The sequence below is a fragment of the Hydractinia symbiolongicarpus genome, chromosome 1, assembly GCF_029227915.1.
Source record: "Hydractinia symbiolongicarpus strain clone_291-10 chromosome 1, HSymV2.1, whole genome shotgun sequence".
NCBI classification, from domain to species: Eukaryota; Metazoa; Cnidaria; class Hydrozoa; order Anthoathecata; family Hydractiniidae; genus Hydractinia; species Hydractinia symbiolongicarpus.
In genome coordinates, this window is record NC_079875.1 from 20,270,634 (window position 1) to 20,286,923 (window position 16,290).

A 16,290-nucleotide genomic window follows, 5' to 3' on the forward strand; every position below is an offset into this window, starting at 1 on the left:
TCACAAACTAGTTTCGACATATCAAACACATTCTCCTCCCAAATCTTGTCGTAAGTATAAAAACAAAAATTGTCGATACTCTTTCGGGAAATTTTTTACAGACCATACAATTGTCGCTGAGCCTTTACCTGACAACATCTCTAAGAAAGAAAGGGAAACACAGCTAAAGGAAAGGAAGATTATACTAGAAAGAGTAAAAAACTTACATAGATTCGAATTTGAATCCAAGATTAAACAATGTTCTGTATCCAAATGAACCTTATTATACCCAACCAGGTACAATTGAAGAAATTCTTCAAAGTTTAGCCATTACAAAAGAAGAGTATGAAAACGCATTGAGCATATCCCCTGATAGTGGATTTCAAATTCACTTTCGAAGGCTTCCAGATTCTTGTTTTATAAATAATTATTTTACTGAGGGCTTGATGGCATGGGAAGCCAACATAGACATTCAGCCTGTTCTTGATTATTATAAAGCAGTGTCTTACATGTGTGCTTATTTATCTAAAGCTGAAGACGAATCTTCAGAAGCAATGAAAAAAGCAGCATCGCAAGTATTAGAAACCGGCGATATGTACAAATAAAATCAACTGCAAATGCGTATCGAAATCATCGCGAAATGTCAGTTCAAGATGCAGTTGCTATTATAATGCCAGAAATATGGTTACGAAAGACATTTCCAGCTGTAGTTTTTGCAAACAGTAACATTCCTGAGAAGAGATATAGGGTATGTCGTAACGAAGAAGAGATTTTAAGTTTGCCACCAGATAGTACTGATATTTTTAAACGAAATGTGTTGAATAGATACATGGATAGAGCAAATCCAGAATTTAAAAGAAGGAGATACCCTATGTTGGAACAAATGTGTTATGCCGAGTTCTTTTCAAGCTACTCTATGAAAATAAAACCGAAACCAGAAGATAAAAATGACAGCTAACCAGAAGTACTTGAAGAAATAATAGCTGATACTCTCATAGAATCTCCTTACCCGAAAAGGAGATTCCATGTGAGTATGTCCTCAAAAGAAATGTTATCTTTACGAAAAGAAAAGTGTGTTCTAAGGTACCATGTGCCTAGTCGAGAGAAAAATCCAGAAGGTTATGCACATCATTTGCTCTTTATGTTTTATCCTTTTCGCCAGGAAGCAGAATTGCTAAGCAAAAACTCGTGTACTTACTCAGAGAAATTATTAGAAAACGGTGTATTAGAAATTATTAATACAAATAAAAGAATATGCGAACCATTCGGTGAACTTGTTGAAGAAGCAATGATAAATTTTCACACAAATGTAAATAATCTTGATTCCTTCGCTGAACAAGAAAATGACGATGTTTTTGATGAGATGAGCAATATAAATTACCATAGTAATGACGAAGTTCCAAATGAAACCGAAAACGTCACAGTTATTGGGAAAAATTTTTCATCGGTTAGTAAACCTGAAATTTCTGATGACGAACTCCATGAAAAAATTCGAAAATTAAACGAAACTCAAAGGCAAATTTTTGAAGTCGTAAATGATTGGGTGAGAACTTACACAAAAAGCTTGGCATGTAACGCACACCATAAAATTGAGCCAATTCACATCTTTCTAACAGGAAGTGCAAGTTGTGGAAAGTCACATTTGAAAAAAACAATTTCTGACATGCTAAATAAAGCACTTTCTTATCGTGCAGGGAACTTAGAAAAAGATAAGATTCTTATTCTGGCGCCAACTGGTGTTGCTGCTATCAATGTAGAGGAAAATACAATACATTCAGCCTTAGGTATACCAGTTGATAGAAGTTTTACTAAAAACATTTCTAAGTTGAGTGATGAAAAGAGATGCATGTTGCGAAATAAGCTTTCAGAGCTAAGCATTATCGTAATAGACGAAATCTCAATGGTTTCAAACAAGCTGCTGTTGCACATTCACCAACGGCTAACTGAAATATTTGGATGCGCAGGTGACATTCCATTTGCAGGAATATCTGTTATAGCATGTGGGGATTTCTACCAACTTCCACCAATTCAAGCAAGACCAATTTATGCAGACTACAAAGATGTACTGTTAAATCTTTCGCATTGCTGGAAATATTTTAAGATTGCTGAACTAACAGGAGTTATGAGGCAGCGTGGTGATCAATGTTTGATTGAATTATTAAACAATATCAGAGTGGAAAACTTAGAAACGCAACACGAAGATTTACTAAAATCTAAATTTATTTTTCAGAATGACCCAAACTACCCCAAGGATGCGATTCATATCTTTGCTGAAAACCAACCTGCCTCTGAACACAATAAAAAGATGCTAAACAGTATAGCCTCGGATGAAATAAATATCGAGGCCATTGACAAAATTCCAGAAAATATTCCTGTGTCAATGGTGCAAAAACTCCATAGCTGCACTCAAATGGAGACAGGTGGACTAGCTCAAAACCTTCTTTTAAAACTTAACGCGAGAGTCATGTTAACATCAAATATCGACATATCAGATAAACTTATTAATGGACAGATTGGGACTGTTCATCATATAAAAACCGATGGATTAGGAAAAGTAACAAAAATATATTTAAGAATGGAAGACAAAAGTATAGGAGTTAAAACTATGAGAACAGATTCCTATGCTTTGCAAGAAAATGTTATTCCAATAAGCAGGATAGAAAAGGAAATCAAATTTAATAAACAGAATCTAACTTCACCTACTATGAAGCGAATGCAATTCCCACTAATGCTGTCATGGGCTTGTACTATTCACAAGGTTCAAGGAAAAACGTTTGATAAAATTGTTGTTTGTTTTGATTTAACAAAGCAACGAGCCTTTCACGCAGGACAGATCTATGTTGCATTGAATCGAGTCACAGGCTTAGAGAGTTTATACTTAACGGGGACATTTTCCAGATCAGCTATTAAATCAGACACACGAGCAACCGAGCAATACAATTATATGCGAGAACACTCAAAGTTGACATCAAAAGATACTGGCGTAATCAGTGAAAATTCAATCATAGTAACTTTGCTTAATACAAGATCCTACAACAAACATAAAAATGATATTAAGTCCGATCGCGTTCTTAGCGATAGTGATTTATTATGCCTAACAGAAACTCAGATACCATTTAATTCATACTGCGACACAAAACTAGATTACTTTATCTAATTCCAAACAACAATGTGGATAGGTTTTCTAGTCTTTTAGTTGGTCATAATAAATAAATAAAATTATAGCATTGTCTGATATTGTAAAAATTCCAGGTGGTTTCAATAGAATGCTGTTAGTTTTCTACTTTTATATCGTGAAAATTCTCTTAATTGAGATGAATCATTATACCTTATTCAACATTTTTTGGGAAACGAAATCGTTGATTTTATACTCGGAGATTTTAATGTAAATGCATTTAGTGACGAAAACTATTTCCTTGATTTTCTCAATGAATATAAACAAGTTGTAGCCTCTCCAACTCTTATATCCGGTTCACTTATTGACCACATCTATGTCCATGAGAATGTTCTAAACACCTTTGAAGTCGAGACGCTCGTCAAAAATGTATATTTCAGTGATCATGACGCAGTCAGGCTTAGACTTTCTCTAACATGATGTTTACGGAATCTTCTAGAAGGGCTACTTCAAATCAATTTCATCCTTGGAACGACAAATATTTACGCTGGGTTTACTTTATTGTTTTCTTTTTCTTTTTAAACTTGTTAATTATCGAGGGAATTCCCAAGTTCCACAAATCATGTAACCATCACACGAAAATATGCTGACATCAACAAAATCCTACGCATGCGCGATAGCGACTAACGGAAATATTGGTGACATCAACAAAAATAGAGATATCTATACGCAGGAAGTGAACAAGCTGGCACTCAATAGGGCAGATGGCAAGCGGGTCGTACAAGCGGACCAGATCACAACGCTCGTCGTGGGTCATTATCGCTTAGCGGCTAAGGAGAGAAAGTAAATGGACGTTGTGTTACTAATCGCTGTGCTACTGCCATACGTCTTGATCATCTTCGGTTGTTTGAGATATAGACGACTAATAATAAAGATGTCTGAATTAGCTGAAATTTTTGATGTTGTTGATACTCCCGCAGAAGCATTTGAGCAACGCGAAAAACCTATAGACAAACGTCAGGCTTTGAAAGATGCTATTCGCAAAGGCAAGGCCCACCTCCTCCCAAAGAAATGTACAGAGGCTTTCATCGATAAATCATCGGATGATGTCATCGACAGAATACATACTGACTACATCCAGCGTGAAATCCAGGAAAAAGGCGAGAAAACAGCAACGCGATAAGCATGTACACCAAGGCTATAAGTAACGTAGTGCCCCTCGATAGCCCCGAAGGCTTGAGGCAAGATATCTCGGAGGACTCCATTATCAGGGATAGTATGGCTGACTTGGGCATACTGGTATATTCCGCTTTCGGAAAGCTCCTAGCACCTCGTTGCAGCACATACCCTTAATCATACACAGCTCTCAACGTCCAATGTAGTTGAAGAGAGAAGGTTGATGAATAACTAGAAAACAATGGGAAATAGTCTATCAAAGATACGATTGGACAATTGTGAATTATATAAAAGAATAAACGGCGTGGCTACCACTTTATGCAAACTCCCGACCATGCGCTATTCGGTTTGGTGCGACATGGTTAGTGACCTGGGTGTGCACGATTTAGAAATCCTGACACCGGCAGCTGATCGTTTTCCACCGCACGTGTGTATTTTAGAGAGGAGAGCATATACAGGTAGATGTCCCCAAAGGTATGCTAGTGGGAAGTGGTTTTATAAATCTCGAGACTTAGACGAAGTTCAACTACAAGAAGTAACAGTCATAACAAAGCCAGCAAAGCACCCAGGGAGAGTCGCGTGGGGTCACAAATTGGTGGCACTGAAGAAGGAAAGAATGAAACTGAAGCAACAAGAGGGCACAGTAGAATCTACAGTCAAAACTTCTTCTGGAGGCACTTCTATACAGTCAGGCAGTGTATACATTGGTGGAGGCCCTGTCGTATTTGCTTGCATGGCAGCAGGTGTCTACTACCTCATAAGCAGCCCGCAGCGAATCAACAGCCTGCTGAAACACGTGCACCGGAGCAGCCTCAGCCTTCAAAGCCCTCATCCCAGCCCGATACCGACTTTTTTCACATGCGATAATCTATAATATAAATGAGTTCTAACGTTACACCGCAACAGAAGGAGATTATAGACACTGTATATGAAACAGTCGTGCACCTAGGCTTTACATTCGCTTACGCCATGGCCGGGAAAAAATTCCGCGGTATCTCGAGCCCCGCACCAAGATGGATACTAACGATGTGATGAAGATGGTGGTATACTTCACAGCAGGACGGGGAAGCCGTGAAATGGCCGTAGCAAAAGGGTGGATTCCCGCCTCCATAGTACCAAAGCCTAAGTAAGTACATCCAAGGTTTCTGTCTGCCCAAGGCAGATAGAATAAATATGACTCTCGATGTAGTGATTCAACCCCATGCCACGATTTTCACGGGACCTACCTCGTGTGGGAAGACTCGGCGTGTACTCGATCTACTGGAGAACGAGTACAAGCACCACTATCTTTATATCGTAATCCTCTGTCCCACTATCCGCTGGAACAAGACCTACCTCGATAGAGCATCGCTTTGAAAGTATGACTAATCGAACCCAAAGACCAGTTGTTCGACTGGATCGAGCAACTATCGAAGCTCCTGGCAGGGGGAGAGATTCTGTTCATTGTTGGAGATCTTATAGCGGATGAGAGCCTGGATAAGAAGCGTCAACCCCTGCTTGAGCTGGCCGTCAGTGGGAGACATCGAAAGCATAGCCTCTGGCTCTTAACACAGTTTTACACGGTCTTGCCAAGAAATCTCCGTCGGCAGAAGAAGCAGCTGTTCATGTGGTACCCGCACGTACGCAGCGATATGAAGCTGGTGGATGAAGAAACCAACAGGGATTGGGAAGGGATCAAGACCCAGCTGAGGAAATCTAAGTATGCGTGCTTGTATGTGAGATTGGAACACCCCAGGACCTGGAAAATTTTGGAGTAGCACTGTCCACACCCAACTAGTTGCAATTACTCCAAAAAGTACAAGATGAAAAATACCGTTGAGTCCAAGATAAATCGTCTTTTTAGAGCCCTTCCAGCCCGTTTTCGAAACACCCACCAGCAGCTTGGAAATAACAAAGGCAATCCTAACGATATCTTCATCTCCCTTGAAGGACTCAAGTGGATGGAAAGTAATACAAGGGACCCCGATATTCTAGGTAGACTGCGGGCACTTATAGATGTATATAGCACGACGTCTCATTAGATGGTGCCCTGGGGTAAGGTAGGTATCAAGGTGAACCTAAAATAAAAATCCTCATGATGCTTTCGTAATGTTGGACGAAGCCTTGGAGATCTTCGTCGTTCTAGAAAGCCCAAAGCCGTCGAGCTTATGTGGTGGCTAGGGAAAAAAGGTGTTGAAAATTTGCAGGATGAGGTCAGGGAGCAGCGTAAGATAGTCGAAGAGCAACGCAAAACCATCGAGGCCAGAGATATTGCCGTTACCATGCTGGAGGACGATCTTGAAGAGAGGGACGAAGAAATCATTGAACTACGAGGGAAATATGTCCCCCAGGGATGCCCGTACAAGAATATGCTCTGCGTTGTTAAGAAGAGTAATCCTCACGAGCGTGGAAAGAAAGGTAAGCATCCCTACTATATGATCAGATGTCAGCGCATACGGCTGGGCAAGAGCATGGGTATGCTGATGACAAAATACCCCGAGAGCACTATAATCGGGAGATGTGACGACCCAAATGCCGTGCATACGTGGAAGCGTTTTAGAGACAACACTCTGGGTGCTGCGAACTCTTACAAAAACTACTTTACCCTACCTAATAATGATACGCGTGAATTGTTCGAGGAAAAGTTCGACATCGATCTATAAATATCAACTGAGCAAGTTGCCCGCTGCGGGCAACTTGGTGAAATGACCCTCGGACTCGAGAAATTTATCACTCTTTAACATGCTCCGGAGAAGCATAAAATGCGGCTGGGTGACGCTATTACCGAACTCCTGGAGGTACTTATATCCAAGTACCTACACCCAGACACGGTGTACTCAGATCTGAGTACACCCAAGTAGACACAGTTTTACTGACGGAACCAGGAGCCACGTGGTCAAAATTGATATGTGTCGGTGGCACCGACACATATCAAACTGGGCGGTTCGCCCGTAGCGGGCGAACCGGTGAAATGGCCATCTGGCTCGAGAAAGTTACCACTCTTTAACATGTTCCGGAGGTACTTCAACATCCTCTGGTATTAGCATCAAATCCTCTGCCACAAAGCTTCGATCAGGCCCATCAGCCAAATAGTACAGGAGACGGATACCACTCACAATACGGTCGAGTCTATACGTCTTTTTGCTCCACCAAGCGTCCGTTGCACGTCTTTTAGCATCACCATGCTCTTTGCCGGGTTGCAGGAGGTACAAGTAGAGACCATCATCGGGTAACGGTTTCTCATCATGCCTTTCCTCGCCTTGCGGTACCTTCTCAAGTTTGATGGCCTCGCTTGGCTTCATACCAATCATGGCGGTCTTGGTGTTGTTCAAACTCTTCATGATTATGTACAAGTGTTTAACCCATGTACTACTCTGTTCGTCAGAGACAAGCTCTTGCGCATCTTGAGGTTTGAAGAGCCTTTCCGCAAGCCCCTTGTTATACGATTCGACGAACGCCGTGAAGGTGTAGTGGTATTTGGTAGCTGCGCGCTTGATCTCCCCTTTGTTTTCTAGCAGCTTGCTCACTACCAGCTTGCTCACGTCTGACTTGAACTCACTGCCGTTATCGCACTGGAATATACTCGGATAACGCAGAGATCCAGCTTTGTATATGTCCTTGAGCATTTCAGCGAATTCGCTAGCTTTTGTCGTTCTGAAGGGTCTCGCTACCTTATACCTCGAAGCAACGTCGATGCCCGTGAGGACGTATTTATAGGTCTTTTCATAGACTTTATCGTGAGGCATATAGAGCAAATCAAATTGATGCATTTCATTAGGCTTTGTGATGGTGAAATGCGGATAATTGATGCGCTTGGGCCCTCGAATATGACGGAGCCAAGCAAGTTGACGAGTCAACCAATGAGTAACACGCTTCTTAGAGAAACTACTCTGCTCGGAGAGTAGTTTGATCGCCTTGCGCCCAGTCCAGAGATGTTTCGGAGAGTAGTAGATTTGACTTAGCTTTTCAGCTTCCTCTTCTGTGGGGATATGTGCTTTCGACATGTTTATTACATATCGAAAACGTTCTTTACATGTACTTGTACGCTGCAAAACCAAGAAGGGCCAAGGATCTTATGATGAACGTCAGTTTGCCGTCTTGTTGTTGCTTCGAAGGTACATAATAGTCGGAGAGCTTTGGAGCTTTTTCGACCGTTGCGATATAATATTGTCTCATACCCTCATCCAACTTTTTAAGACTCTTACCAGCTTGGCGTTTAAGCTCTCGCTGCTGGTTGTACCAATCGATCTTTGCCTGTCGATCACGTACCCACTGCGCTTGAGCTGCTTGGAGCTGTTCAATAGCTTAATCATGCCGCTTCCTCTCTTCCTCCCCATGCCCACTGAGTTTGCTGAAAAGGAAATTAGACCCGCTAAACGCAAGCGCGTTAATCAACGCTCCTCCTGCCATTACCGCCAATGTTGCCATCTTTATTCTAATACTCAGTGTTTTCCCATCTGCCATCTTTGATGTTCAACTGAGCATCTTGCAATAGATACACGTAGCAGCGTATATCCCCAGTTCCGTTGGCCTTCTTGGTCATATGGAGAGTGATATCGTCTGATAACTTCTGTAGAGGCCTTCCAGAACCGTGCAAGCTGTGATCGGGTGTTGCACGGAAGTCGATGAACAGCGCATAGCGCTTAGTCAGGAACTGACCGATGGTTACCCCCGAGTTGTGGCTACCAAAGAGTTCAACGACTTGCTCGAGATGATCTTTGGGGAGCATAGCATGCAAGTAGAGTTCATTAGGCTCATCTTCCACCGTGATCGCGATTTTCTCGATCTTGGGGTTGTAGAAGACCTCGTTAGCGCCGTTATATGCTTTCACTTCGCTGGGATCTACCAATAGTAGTAAGACGCCTTTCAGTCTCTTCGCAGGGGTAACGATCTGGAGGTTGTAGGAGGTATCAGCATTTTTCATTGTCATCACCTTGCTGCGAAGTACACGCTCATAGGGACATCGTAGCACTCGCGAGACCTTCGTTTGTCACTTTATCGAATTCGAACGCGGTGTTGGTAATTTTATAAGTGCCATCAGCGGGCTTAGCTGCCGTGCTTTCAGAAGCTGCCGTGCCCTCATCTTCGATAACTTGGTCATAGGGAGCAAAATGTATGGCAAACTGGAGCCTATCGTGTAAGCCTGTCTGGTAGAAGGGTAGATCCCTCGTTAACTCAAAAGATTTGCCGATAGGGATGCAAAAGGTCTTTCCATGGGCTTCCACGATCGCCCTTTGTTCATCATTGTCTGCGTTTTCACTAGCTTTACTTGCAGAGCCATCATTGGGGTTGATGTCTTCTAGAATTAGATTGTCCTCGCGTTCAAACTTGGGGAGCCACAAGTCCCTATTCACCGCGAACACATTGAAATCGCTGATGTTTTGCACTTCGTGGCCGTTCAGACTTATGCGAAGGTTTTGAACCAGGGCTTTGCCGATGTTGCTGACAATGGTGCGTTTGGTGTTGGTGCCAGTAAGCTCCAAGTCGAATAGGAGTTTGAGGGAGCTGGGGAAAATTACCTTCTTGCCTTTCATAGCCAGCATTGTCTTTAATTCCTTATGCGGATCAAGTTTGGTTCCGTACATTTATTAGTAGGCAATTGCGGGTTGAATAAATGTCTATTAATCCAGAAGAAGGAGCTTTTGAAGGTATTCAGATGGATGATCTCGGGCCCAAGAATGTCCCTAGTGATCTCCTTGTGCCGCAGGAGTTCTGTGGGCTCGAAGACGTGCAGGGATCCAGCCCAGCGGGAGATACCACGACGGAGCAGCAGGGGGATACACTTGATAGAATAACGAAATCTGTACTAGAGGAAGAGGTAAGTGCTTTCTACACACATCTAAATAATAAAGACCTGGGACCTCTGGATAAAACCCGGATAGATAAAAATGTAACCAGGGGTAGCTTTAGGCCTGAAGGGGAACAGCTTCTTTTCTAAGGTATAAGGGTTACGAAGGAGAATGGGACCGGGTTTCTGGCATTAAGTACATTACACAAGTATGGCATGTCTCTACGCCCAACAATGGTAGTAAAGCACAGGCTCAGAACCTTGCGCTAGAGGTTGATGTTCTTTTATTGAATAGGGATAAGGAGGAGGCTTCAGATAAAGAGGAGGGTGAGACGCTTGAAATGCAAACAATTGATAGTGTTCAAAATTTTGCTCGTGACGTAAAGGGTTATATAGATACTTCGTTCGCGGGCATCGACGATGAGATCGAGGTCCCTGATATGAGAGACTTAAAGCTCGAAATTGAAAACTTGCAGAAGACTATTAAGGAGGTGAAGGATAAACTTGTACAATATGATAGCGAGATAAATACGAAAGAGGGTAAGTTAAAAGAACTTAAGAAGCAGAAGGCCGGGGTGCAAAGGCTTCAGGATATTAATGATCTTGAGAAGGAATTGAAGAAATTGAAGGAAGATAAGAAGAATGAACTGAGTAGGGAAAGTTTACTTCTCTCTGAGGTTTTCAAGCAACTGAGGTCTATTAAGTCCGAGCTGATGAAGATTGCTGGAGACGATAAAACCTTGCTTGAAAAGCTTAAAACCCTTTTCCGAGAGCAGGGCCTGACTATCGCCAGCGTTATTTCCGCTGTTGGCTTGCTGGTCTCTACCATCATGCTCGCCGTCACTGGTGGCGGAGGTTTTGCCGGAGGAGCTGCAGCAGGAGAAAGTACTGGTGGTAAGGGTTTCGTGCAAAAACAGCTTGAAAGACTCGGAAAATTCCTGAAGTACCTAGCAGGCAAAGCAGGTGCTGCGTTACCAGGGATTATTGGCAGCGTGGTCTCGTTCTTCTTTAGAGTAGCAGCGAGAGTCGTCGAGTTTGCAGCAAAGCACTTGTACATGGCTTTGGCTGCTGCTGTGGGTATTGTTGTTGCGTATGTAGGTAACAGGAGGAGTAAGGGTGGAAAGAATCGATGAGAGTCTAGTATGTTGATAAACACATTAGACCTATTTCTTCATCCAGATGAAGGCGAGGATTAGCCCTACTCCCAATGTGATAACGGTAGCCTTGGTATTCTCATGCTGAGTTGCATCGACTCCTGGCGCTGTGTGCGACTCTCATAGAGGGAGGGTGGCACCCTTCTCTTTAATTTCTTGCTTTGTTGCCTTGCTACTGGAACTGGGCTCCTGCTTCGCGTTAATCTGCTTACTGATGAGTATCTTGTTCGTGAAATTCATGACACTCCCGATATGAAGGCTCGCATCGCTAGGAATCATGTAGACTCCATGAGCAACGGAGAAGTCGACCTTGCTACGTGCATACTTGAGCATATTTTGGAATCGCCTTATTTCCTCGCCCATGTCACTAGGACAAAGGATCAGATCTTCAAGGGTCGTCAAGTAGAGGCGCTGCGCATCGATCGAACTACCTTGATTGCCGATAATGTTGGACCTCGCATTAGCTTGACTCTGAAGTATGAGATAAGCGCAAAATCTTACGCTTTGGGATAACCGTTCAATACCTATACGAGTGAGGCCTTGAGAAGCTTCGGGAATCCATCGACTCCATGGATCTTCATCGAAATAGCTGGACCCGCTGTCGGGAAAGTCTTTCCGAATAGCTTGCCAGCTACTGAAAAAGGTCTCGTTCCTCCACTCGTTCTCGCTGTCGCTTACCCCAAATTCACGTGCTAATTGCTGGAATTTTTGGTTGTTGAAAGCGTTGTTGAGACGTCGAAACCTATCTGAACCCGGTAGAGACACTTCGAGATCTTGAAGGATTTTAAGAATGTGGAAGTACACGTGGAAGCGGTAAACCTAGCGAACAAGCGGTAAAGAGGCGGTTAGATGTTGCATAGAAATACCACAAGCTGAAGTTGCGCAGTAGGTAGCAAAATTGAGCTGAGTGCACCAGAGGCTGAAGGGGTGGCTTTGCCATGTATTCAACACCGCACCAGAGTGGAATTCGTAGTCGACGAAGATATTAGGAAATTTCATGATGCTCATCTTTTCTTTTTAAGAAACATGAAGCAACTGTATATTACAGATATCGAGAGCCCAACGATATTTGAGGACTACCTAGGCCAGGACACGAGGATATCCCTGAAATCGATCAGTATCCGCCCTACGAGGCTGAACCTCTTCAGTAACAACGAGTTTGCAATCCGCAAGGCAGGACCCGATCAGACGGTTACTCGAATTAAGATCATGAACGGTTTGTACAAGATAGAGGATTTGGCAGCCATTGTTAACGAGCGGGCGGAAAGCAAGATCGAGCTCTTTGTACTCAGGAATGGACTCTGCAGGCTCCGTGTCAATGACGGGTACACGGTGGTGATTCATCGACAACTGCAAGAGCTCTTGGGTCTACCCTACGATCCCAGTAAATAATACTATAAGAAGGGTGACTACGATTCATTCTATAGGACTGACGTATACCAGCGACTGAGTCTTGTTTGCCCTCAGTTAGATGAAGATGACTGCCTGCTGAATGGTAAAAAATCCAAGATACTGGCTATGCTTTCCACCAAAGAGCTAAACGCATGGGGAGACATGCTTACGTGGAGTTTTGACACTCCTATATACCTTCCTTTGAAAGGCTCCACCGATCGTCTCGAGTTCATGTTGACGGATGAGCATCACCATGATAAGAATGTTTCGTTCGTGGGAATTACTATGCACCTACTGATAGAATAGAACAAATGACAGACATTGCTAAGCTTTATCCGAGCTTACTGAGTGCACCCCCGGAGGGTATGGAGGAGGATAGTTCACAAATCTACAGACTGAAGAAGATCGAAGAAGTGGAACAATATTTGCGCGCTGAGATTAAAGAGCGGGACAAGCTGCTAAAAAGTTCAAAATGGATGGCACGTGGGTTAGATACACGGATCACGGGTTACTATCGGTAAGTGTGATAACTTCCGGCGTTGGCATTGGTAGCATGCTATCTGGGATCAGTGTACCATTAGCTGTGGCTATGGGTGGAATTACGATTGCCGTAGGGTTGGGACAAAAGGGTCTACGGAATGCGGGAACAGGCTAGGTGTCAAGAGTAAGAAGCACGAGAGCATCAGACTACTGGCGGAGACCAAGTTGAACTCTATCGTTGACTTGATCTCGAAAGCCGTGGAGAATGGTGTGATTAGCGACCACGAGTTCAGATTAATTATACAAGAGAAGCAAAATTACATGCCGCTGAAGGAGCAAGCTCGATAGCGAACACGCAAAAACGTGGATTCTATTAATGAACGGGAGCGACAGCAGCTGACCGCGCAAGGGCGTGAAGAGGGTAAACAGGAGTTGATAAAAAACTTGCAGTCTGTACAATATGTCAGCGGTACTTAGAGGTACTAGATCACTTACTCGATTTTGAGTACTTCTCCAGTATCTTGGTCGATGATGAGGTCGACATCATGTACGACACGTCGCTGCTTTTCGGAGAGCTGTCTCGAGTATTCTTCGATATTTTTCTGCCAAACGATCGTAACGCAAGGTTCGCAATAAGGGCCGTCCATTTGTGTCGAAACGTCCTTGTACCTGACCTTGCGGATCGCTTCGAGAAGTTCAGCTTTTTTCATAGTTGAGTAGTTACGGATCTTTAATGCTTTCGCTTCTTTTTTCATATGTTTTAACGTCGCTCATGTTTGTTTTGGTACGCTGGATCAACCAACATACCAAGACTTCTCACATCTAGTCTAGCATGACGAAGGATTCGTCATCATCGTCGGAATCGCTAAGGTAGCGGGAGCCATAAAACTCGACAACCTTATACTTACACTCCTCCAAGTAGGTTTGCATGTAGTAATTTGAACCTTGCCTGTAGATGCCAGATAGCTTGATGATGGCCTTGCACTCGCAGCTTTGTTTTAGTCGTACTTTTTTGGAATAGAAGTCGGTTCTGACTTTTCCCTCCCACTCCTTCACCTTGGTGGTGATGTATTTCCCTTCTTTCACAGGGAGTGGTGAAGCAATGACCTTCCAAGGACTCTACCTTGGTCAGGATACTCTCATACTTCTCTAACCACTCGGAGTGGTTATAGATGTCGAATGACATGGTAAGAGAGCAGCCTTCATCGTAACGCGAGGCACCATTGGAATAGAGCTTTCTAGGTGTTTTGATCAATAGAGGGGATAGCTTGTTGTCACTATTTTTATAGTCAATAACGAAGCGTTCATCTTTGCCCTTGTTTGCTGGGATAGGGTCGCTTAGCACGATATTTTCAACGTTTACATCTTCGATATTTAGTGGAGTCGCTTTGGCGTAAAAGTTTCTTGAGTTAACAATCTCGTTACCGAATTTAAACATCCTTTTATTTTTGTGATAAGGGAGTTCAACTAGGGTTTGGTACAAGGACAGCTTCCACCATTATACGTAATGTACTCATGGTAACAGTACCAGCATAGCATCTTACCTTTTATAAATAACCGCCGTCCACAGGAGCATCTGTCGTTCCCATCGAGCACGCGTTCACACTCATTGCATTGTTCCTTCATCGTTTTATTTACTCCACAAGAGCTCGAGGTCCGCCTTTTCATCCTCCGAAAAACATAAGTCTATAGCTCTGTCGGGATACCAAGCTATTGGAAGCAATTCCTTGTTAATCCTATACCTCACCGCTTTCCGCTGACGATAGACCTCGAGCAGCGAGGGATCCTCCTCAACCACCCTGGTACACATTTCCAGGGTAATAAACCAGTCCGGAACAAACTCGAATACCCCAGGATCCTTTTCAACTGCCATAGTGCACATTTCCCGAGTCATGAGATGCTCTGGAACAAACTGGAGCGACCAGGGATACCCTTCAACAGCCATGGCGCATATTTCCCGGGTCATGAAAGCGTCCAGAACAAGCCGGAGCATATACGGGAACGACCCCGATGCACATTTCCCGGGTCATGAGATGCTCAGGAACAAACTCGAGCATCTGCGGGTCCCACTCAACCGCTCCAGTGCACATTTCCTGGGTCTTGAAATGGTCTGGAACATACTTGAGCAAGGGGACATGCGTTCAACCGCCGAGGTGCACATTTCCTGGGTCTTGAAATGGTCCGGAACAACCATGATCAGCCAGGGTATCTCCCGAACAGTCCTGGTACACATTTCCTGGGTCTCGAAACGGTCCGGAACAAACCCGAACACCAAAGGCCTCGCTCGAGCTGCCCTTGTACACATTTCCTGGGTCATGAAATGGTTCGGAACAAATTGCAGCATCCGGGGTTCCTCCCTGACCACCCAGGCACACATTTCCTGGGTCTTGAGATGATCCGGAACAAATCTGAATACCGTTGATCCTCTTCAACCTCCATGACCCACATTTCCTGCGTCTTGAAGTGGTTGCGAGTTGCTGATAGTAGAGCTGATACGATGTCATAAATTTTTTTGAACAGAATCATATTTGTATTACATCCTGGCATCAATTAGCAGTTACAACTCTATGGGACTTTCCCCTACTCAAATGCGCAAATCTGATGTCAGCATATTTTCGTGTGATAGTTATATGATTTGTGGAACCGGGGAATTCCCTCGATAATGCGGATGACTGATTTGAGGGTATGATATCGTGACGACACAAAAATTTCTGGCGCATTTTCGGAAAATGCGTGGTGCGTTCAAGCGCATTTTCGCGTTTTTGGGTAAAAATGCGCTTGAACGCACCATATATATCTCTCTATCCTTTATCCAATACCTTTAGCTCTTTTTGTTTCTCGGAATCAAATTTCCATTGTTTATTTTTCCTTTTTTTTCTTGAAGTTTTGAATGGATTTCTACGATAATTTGACGATTTCGAAGACATTTTCACGATAACAAAAAGAAACTTATAATAATAAAAAAATGACGAAATGCTATATTATATAATTTAACTTTTTTCCAGTACTTTTTGTCTCGCTTATATCTCACACCTTATGCATAAATATTGCGTAAACAGAAAATTCTCAATGCTGAAGGTCAGATTTTTTTAGTAAACATGAGTCAGTCATAACTCACTTCGTGCATAGAAATATTTGATCGCCAGAACAAAGACATATGGAGTGGAACATTTTGTAACGCTAAATCCTTCAATTTTGAGGAAACAATTTGGAATAAAAATTAGTTC